Genomic DNA, 7235 nt, shown 5'->3' with positions numbered 1-7235 from the left:
ATACAACTAATTTTATATTGGATTGTGGTAAGGGCCATTTCAGACAGACATGTTTGTTAAACCCTCTTTCAAAGTACACCACGAATTTTCACAATGCTTTCTGATGATGGGGTGCTAGCTGTGCTTGGTAACTTGGCCTGGAATAGGTGTCAGAGAGTAAATGGAGAGTTAACTGACTTCTGATTGTGATGTACACCTTGACTGCTGTCTTTGTGCAAAATAAGAACAAGTGCTCCCAGACTGGTATTCCCTCTTTGTCCTGATGGAGTTTTATAATTGCAGAGCACTTATCTTACACATTCATAAAGGACTACATAAGAATCAAGGCAATGGGAAGCGGGTTCCTCACAAACAGAGTAAGGACAGAAGTTTCAGTCAGCTTTATTAAATGCTTTTGTCTTTACATTCACCCAACTCACTGTGTGCATTTGCACACATCTGAATAATCTTCACCTGAAAGAAGTTACACCTCAGTGTTGTACTTGCTTACAACACATGACCAGCAGAAGTGGTTTTAGTCTCTGTGTAATCCACAATATTAGGAAAAGCCCTTTCTATTAATTGCTCCTGAAGTTCAAAGCCAATATCAATAGGTGAACTCTAGTTTTCTTGGCCTGTCTGATCAAGAAGATTTTGTTTAGAATGTTTGTTTTTGAATTCTCAAAGAAATTTGTTTTGCAGTGGTCTCTAATGTTAAAGAAAGCTCCTAATATTCCAAGCTGCACTTCTGCTTAGGAATCCGTGTGTGTATGTTGCTCACTATGAAGGAAGAAAATAAGATTAGCAGCAATTAGTCTCATGCTGTGTGTGCATGCACTTTTTCTAACGGTGAATGCTAAATTACCTATTTCTCAAGTGTGACATTGTTGATGCTCTGCAAGGTCTGTGGGCACCACATCTTTTTAACACGCTCTAATTCTCCAGGATGTGGAGTAAAACTTCCCAGAAGAAATGGAAACTGTTTTGAAATGGAGCAAAGCAGGTTTTCAGCACTCCCATGGGAAGCTTAGAATCAGATGAAGAGACAGTTTCCCATGTTAAATCAATGCAAATGTTCATTTAGTATCAACTGAAAACATTTTATTTGTTAACTGAAGAATAATGAAGAGATATTGAAACGTTCTTTCTAACTTATTTCCCTGGCCTTGTATGCATTTGGTGATTTTAGGAATCTTGTAGACTCCCCAGAGAAGCAAAGGACAAAAAATTACAGTAAATTTGTCTATGTATAGAGATATATATATGAAAAGCATAAATTTGGAAAGAAGAAAAACTGAAATGGCAGAAAGTTAGCAAATGCTGTGTACTCTCCAAATATAAATGTTATTCATCTGTTTTTTTTAATCAAGCTTGCATCATGCTTGGGTACAGTAGACTTAATAGCACCGTACAACTGCTGTCAGCCAAAGGAAAGGTTCTGTCACTGTCATCGTGTCCCTGTAAGTTCATGAAGTCGTGTTGTCTCCTCAGCTCTGTTTCCTCCTGATGACTGCTGGAACTGGTGTCAAGTTGAACTGGTTTGTTATTTAAACTCTCCTTATGCACGTTGTTTGCGCCCAGTTATGTGCTTATCTCCCAGTTCCTGGGAAGCTACATAACATTTACTTTGAGTTTTGGTCAGTAAAAATGTAAACAGGACTGTGATCTTAAGGGCAGTTGTTCCAGAGTATGCAGCAATGACAGGATGTTAATGGTGATCTGCCCAAGTGCTAAAGATCAGTGGAGTGGGTAGAAGTTAACAAAACCTTGCCTGGTCTCCTGGTGCCTCAGCCAGCTGCAGCATGGAGGAGCCTGCAGCACTGTTATAAGGCGTGCTATTTAGCGACTGAGCTGTGCCCTGCTGCTGTGATGGGGTGCTGTGTCTTATCTTCTGCTTTCTGCCCTATATTGTTACTCGGTTGTGCTCCCGTGTCATGTTTGTATGTGAAACTACTGGGATTCTTTATGCTGTAAAAAACATCATCTTTAGATAAAGAAGGTTCAGAACTGATTGAAAATCCTGACCTTGAGCTCTCTGAAATATGTGATCCTGCATCTATTTCAGATGTTATTCTGGAAGACCCCTGGCCTGTACAGCTCTGTTTCTCTGTTCAGAATCCCTGGACTTCTGTGCAAAGCCAGAGATCCCTCCCTGGGGTCTGTTCTGGGGGCTGAGCCCCTCTCTATGCTCTCCCCATGGCTGAAGGATGTCGGCCTTGCTAAACTCAGTCCAGGCAGCTGATCTGGGCTCTGTGAGAGCAGTGATGCTCATAGGATGAAGCATGCATTATGTCAGGGAGCTTCCACTTTTCACTTCTATAATTTCTGGTGCAGGTGATCGCTGCCTCCTTTCAGATTGGTCCATGCTGAAGTACCACGTGCTATGTGTCTCCTTTTTAGCCCTGTCCTTTAAAGTCCTGGAGGCAGAGTCACTTACAGGAGTGCTGCTTCAGGCTGCCAAACTGTGGCCTCCCTGCAGTTAATGCTCTGAAGCTGCAGATGGGTATTTCTGTGAGGCAGTAGCTGTGCTCTCTATTTGTTACTGCAGTGGCAATGCTCCTGACATTGAGCAACAGCAGCAGTGAGAGAAGCATAGCCTGAGCAGATCTGTGCTCTGTTGCTGAGTGCATTCTCAGCCTGTGTCTCCCAGAATGCCTTCCTGCAAAACTGCTGCAGCAAATGCTGCTTCTGCAGCATCTTCCTAGAAGTCTGGCTCCTAATTTTCACAGCAGCTTATCAGCTTTCATGCAAGGAGAACTCCCTGAAGTGTGCAGATTGCTTTGGCTTAGTTGGGTCATGAGTACTGTCTCCTTTCTAAGCTGCAACCAAGATAAATGCCTTTCTTATTGAAGTCATGAGCGTTTCGAGTTCTCCTAGTGCCACATCAGCAGCAGTATTACATTTGTATTGCTTTATTTAACTGCTGTGTGAAGGGATCACATCAGTGAGGACTTGAATTCCTTCGGTTCTTGGGTATGTTCCTTAAGATGGCTGTTACACAGAGGATATCCTATCGTGTGTATTGTATGCTGCACAGCCTCACTGTGAAATATGAATATTTTCCATCCTTTGTATTTCTTTCCAGGCTGCATTATCACGTGCTGTAAGACAGACTTTTCTTCCCCTGTCTTGGGCATTTGCTTATTCCTTGGAGCCCGTGTTTAATTCTGTCAGTGTTTTTCTGTAGTTCTAAGATAGCAAGTGCTTCATCATGATCTTCCTTCTTCTCCAGTACTGTGCCCTAACAAAATGCCTTGTCATTGCTGCTGAGCTGTGTCTATTGAACCCTTCCTAAATTTAGCAATACGTTGTCCTCTTTTACTTAACCTGTGTTGCATGTTTATGAAAAATACTTTTTTTTTTTTGTTTTATCAATGCATTTTCCTAACGTTGACCATTGCATCCACATCTGATGCTGCCGTATTTCCTCATGCTGTACTTTTTTCTGGCTCACCTATCCTTTTCTGTGTCCTTGATGGTGTATTTGTTTTACTGGGTATCTGCTTATCTTTACTAGTGACTGTGAAGGTTTGTACTTATTTTTGGAGAATGTCCTCTGAATCCTAATGTTCCTTCTCCCAAATCAAAGCTTATTTGGTCAACTTCTGGCTCATTACTTTTCTCACCTGCTTTGAGTCTGTCCTGTATGCCACTTATGGCTGTGGAAAAAAAGGTTGTATGTTCAATTCCAGCTGAGTTACCTGTTTAACCACTGTCCCTGTGGCTATGTGATATTTTATTGTTAGCTCTAAGTACCTCAGACATGGCTTTGGATATTTTTTTTTCTATCTACCTGAAGAATTTGCCTAATCCTATGCTTTTATTAAATACGCTTTTGAAAGCAAGCAAGAATATTAATGGGCCTCAGGTCAGCTGCAGTAACTGTTTAACACTGGCTTTTTTGTACTTCTGATTTCCATCTGTCAAGAAGACAGTTGTCCCACATTGCATGGAACAGCTATAGTTTTTGCTTCTGGTTGCTTGTGCTGTGAACAGCCACGTCTAAGTCAGTGGAACCACAAATACAGAATAAGCTAAATAAGACTTTTACAACCTGGATAATGTTCCTTAATATGTGCTTTGATCTCACCATCCCACCTCAGATCACACAGAGCAGGACCAGAGAAGGTGACTGGTACACTGCATGTCTGCTCGTACATCTACGTAACAGCAGAGAGTATGAACTCACGGAGTTCCTCTGACCTGGAGAATTTCCACTTTCACTCAAAAGGTGCTCCTTTCAAAACATGTCTTTTGGTGCTTCTTTCACCCTTTTAACATTTTTTTTGTCACTCTGGCTGATTATTTAAATGGTGGGGGAAAAATACCATGATCAGTGCTATCTTGTTGTGTTGCCTTTGATTTATATGCTCTGCACTAGACACTATTCAATAATAATTTGTGACGGCTTGTGTGTGATGTGAACAGGACTCTTCTAAAAATGAAGATACATCTTCAACAAAATGAAGCAATTTAATGCTAGAAGCTTTTGGAAGGAGCATGAGCAAAACTACTGACTCACAATGTATTCTGAACAAATTAAATTGCACTGTCAGCTGCTATGTTTGGAAGGAATAAAGTAAAAGATAATTTTGAGTATTATCCATGTTACTGAACCCGTTGGCTATAAATGGAAACCATTCTCCCATTCACTTTGCCTGAATGAGTTTTTTTTTCCCCCTCTTCTGTTGTCTGTAGCTGACAACACAGGTTATGAGAGTTGCATCTAAGCTAGGTCAAAACCAGCCTCTCTGCTACTAAACTGAAGGAGTTCCCATAGGTGCTGTGCTGTTTTATTCTAACAAAAAACAAAACAGAAAAAGTATTTAATTATAGCACCAAGAGCTGTATATTTGGGGTAACTCATTAGGATTTTCCATGGATGGATGATTACGTTCTATAGTCATTTATCAATTAACAATGAATGTTAGCCAGTGGTATGTAACTTCCTGAAGAGCTTAAATATCTTGGGCAGTTGGGCAGCAATGGATCTTCTTTAAAACTTCAGGAGTTAATGTCTCTAATATGATTTCCTTACTGAAGTTGGGAGAATGCTATGTAATAAAAAATGAGCTCTCAGGTATTTAGGGATATTTGGTGCTTCATAACATTAAACTAAACTAGTCCATAGGAGTTACAGGCTGTTCTTTGCTTGGTGCTGAATAATTGAGAATTCACATGGTTTGCCTAATATTCATTTAAACTATTTGGGGGGAAGGGATATGAGAGAGTGAGTTAAAAAGGACGGTATGCAGAGCACTAAGAAAGGAGAAACGTGTGCTGATTGTCTTGTTGGATTAGGAGCTGTCTTGTGTTCTGTGCCTCCCAAGGTAATGGTATTCAGTGCTCTCCAGTAGGTGGCAGAGATCACAACTTCTGTTTAGTGCCAGCAGTCGTCTTCTGGTACAACTTCAGATTTGTTCTCACGTTTGGGATTTTGTGAATATTTTCAAGTATAACTTATTTTCAGTCATTGATCAAAACTGCAGTTTCAGCCTGCAGAACTAGACTCTTTTAGACTGAGAATAAAGGGCACAACATCTGGTACTGATGCCATACCAATTTCCTTGAGGGTGTGGGCTTGAAAATTCCGAAGCATTCCTACAGGTTATAAATCTGAAGGGAAAATTTAAAATGCTGTTTTGAACTGTTGGAACATTGGAGGAGCTGCTCCTTGAAGACTGGCATTTATTTGCTAGGGGAATGCCACCTTACAAAAAAAGTATACTTGAAAGCTCTAGGAGAACAGGTTGGAGGGAGAGTTGTGTTTTTCGCTGAGTTCCTTGTGCTTTCATATTTCAAGTAATTTTACTATCACCTGTTTTCATATTTTTCATCGAGGAATCTGTATATTCCTTAGTTTTTATTATATTTATAGCAACATTTAAAACCAAACATTGTACAAAATTGAGATCCTCTCCTACACATGCTCAGTTTGCACTGGCTCAGATGTTCCAGTAGAGTGTACTGTGCTGATGGAAGCTGTTGACCTATGTTGACCATCTGTACGCTGCCGCAGCTGTTGGTGAGATGTGATGGAAGGGGACTAGCTCTGAAAATGAAACTGCCACTGTGGTTTTAAGACACTGAATCCCACCAGTGCTGTCTCTGAGATTTCTCTCTGAAATGAGGCAGGGAAACATGAGAGTAGATGAAGCCTCCAGAAATGAGCAGCTTGTTTCTGTGAATCAATGGAAAAAGTGGCATAAAAAGTAGTTCCTGATGGACCTTACATATTGTTCAGAAACGTCGTGGTGCAGTGCCTGCAGGTGGGTGCTGCCTTGTGCTGCACCCTGCCCCACTCACTGATGGGACGGGGCCTTTCAGGAGCTGTGTCCCAGCAGCTATGTAAGACCTCCGAGCAGCTAAACAACTCCTACTGTTTGGCGAAGAAAAGAAAGAGGCAGCTTGAGGGAATTAAAAATAACAGCAAGAAAAAACCTGTTTGGTAATCAGCTGAATGGCAGGGAGGTGAGGAGGAGGATCGCATGGCACGCAGCCAGCCACGTGCCCCTCAGCACAGCATTTGGGCATGGGGATTAGTTATACCAGATCCTTTCTAGCCAAGAAGCTAGAAAAACTGGGAGAGAATGTCTCAGCTGTCAAGAAGATTGCCTACAGAAATTTGGCACTGCATGTGTTGCCTTTTCTCCTTTCTGCTCTCATACGCACTGGGAGACCGTGTCTCCTTCCTGGTCGTATACTTCAGGAAGTGCTGCAGATCAGCAGCCGTATTTAAGTGGACAGAACGCATCTTTCAGAACCTGAATTCTTCTCTTTCAATGCATATCCACAGAAAATTGTCCTTTTGGCTTTTTCTGTCCCAAACCTCTCAGTATGTGCCATCCAAATGTGCATTTGTTCAACCGTAACACAGAGAAAACCGGAAATTCTTTATTAAAATAAATGAACTGAAGCTCTTTATTTCATTTTTGAGGAACAACAGACAGGTTCCCAGCTCAGTTCCAGACCTTTTTCAGATGAATGATTATTCAGTTAATTCTTCAGTTCACTTGATCGAGACAAATTAGAAACGTGTATGCCACTGATTTCAGAAAACCAGAGGTGTTTTTTTTTTTTTTCCTTCCATGTTTAAATAGATTTAAGTTAACTACTGAGGTGAACTCGGGTTGGATATTAGGACAAGTTTCTCTGGAAGAGTGATCAGGCTCTGGAATGGGCTGCCCAAGGGAGGTGGTGGAGTCACTGTCTCCGGAGGTGATCAAGAAATGTTTAGGTGTGCTATTAAGGGTCAT

Source organism: Cyrtonyx montezumae, unplaced genomic scaffold (genome assembly GCF_038088225.1).
Source record: "Cyrtonyx montezumae isolate F1298 unplaced genomic scaffold, pur_monq_1.0 scaffold_17, whole genome shotgun sequence".
In the NCBI taxonomy this organism is placed as follows: domain Eukaryota; kingdom Metazoa; phylum Chordata; class Aves; order Galliformes; family Odontophoridae; genus Cyrtonyx; species Cyrtonyx montezumae.
The sequence above is the reverse complement of the archived record's forward strand: the minus strand, read 5'-3'. Positions refer to the sequence as shown.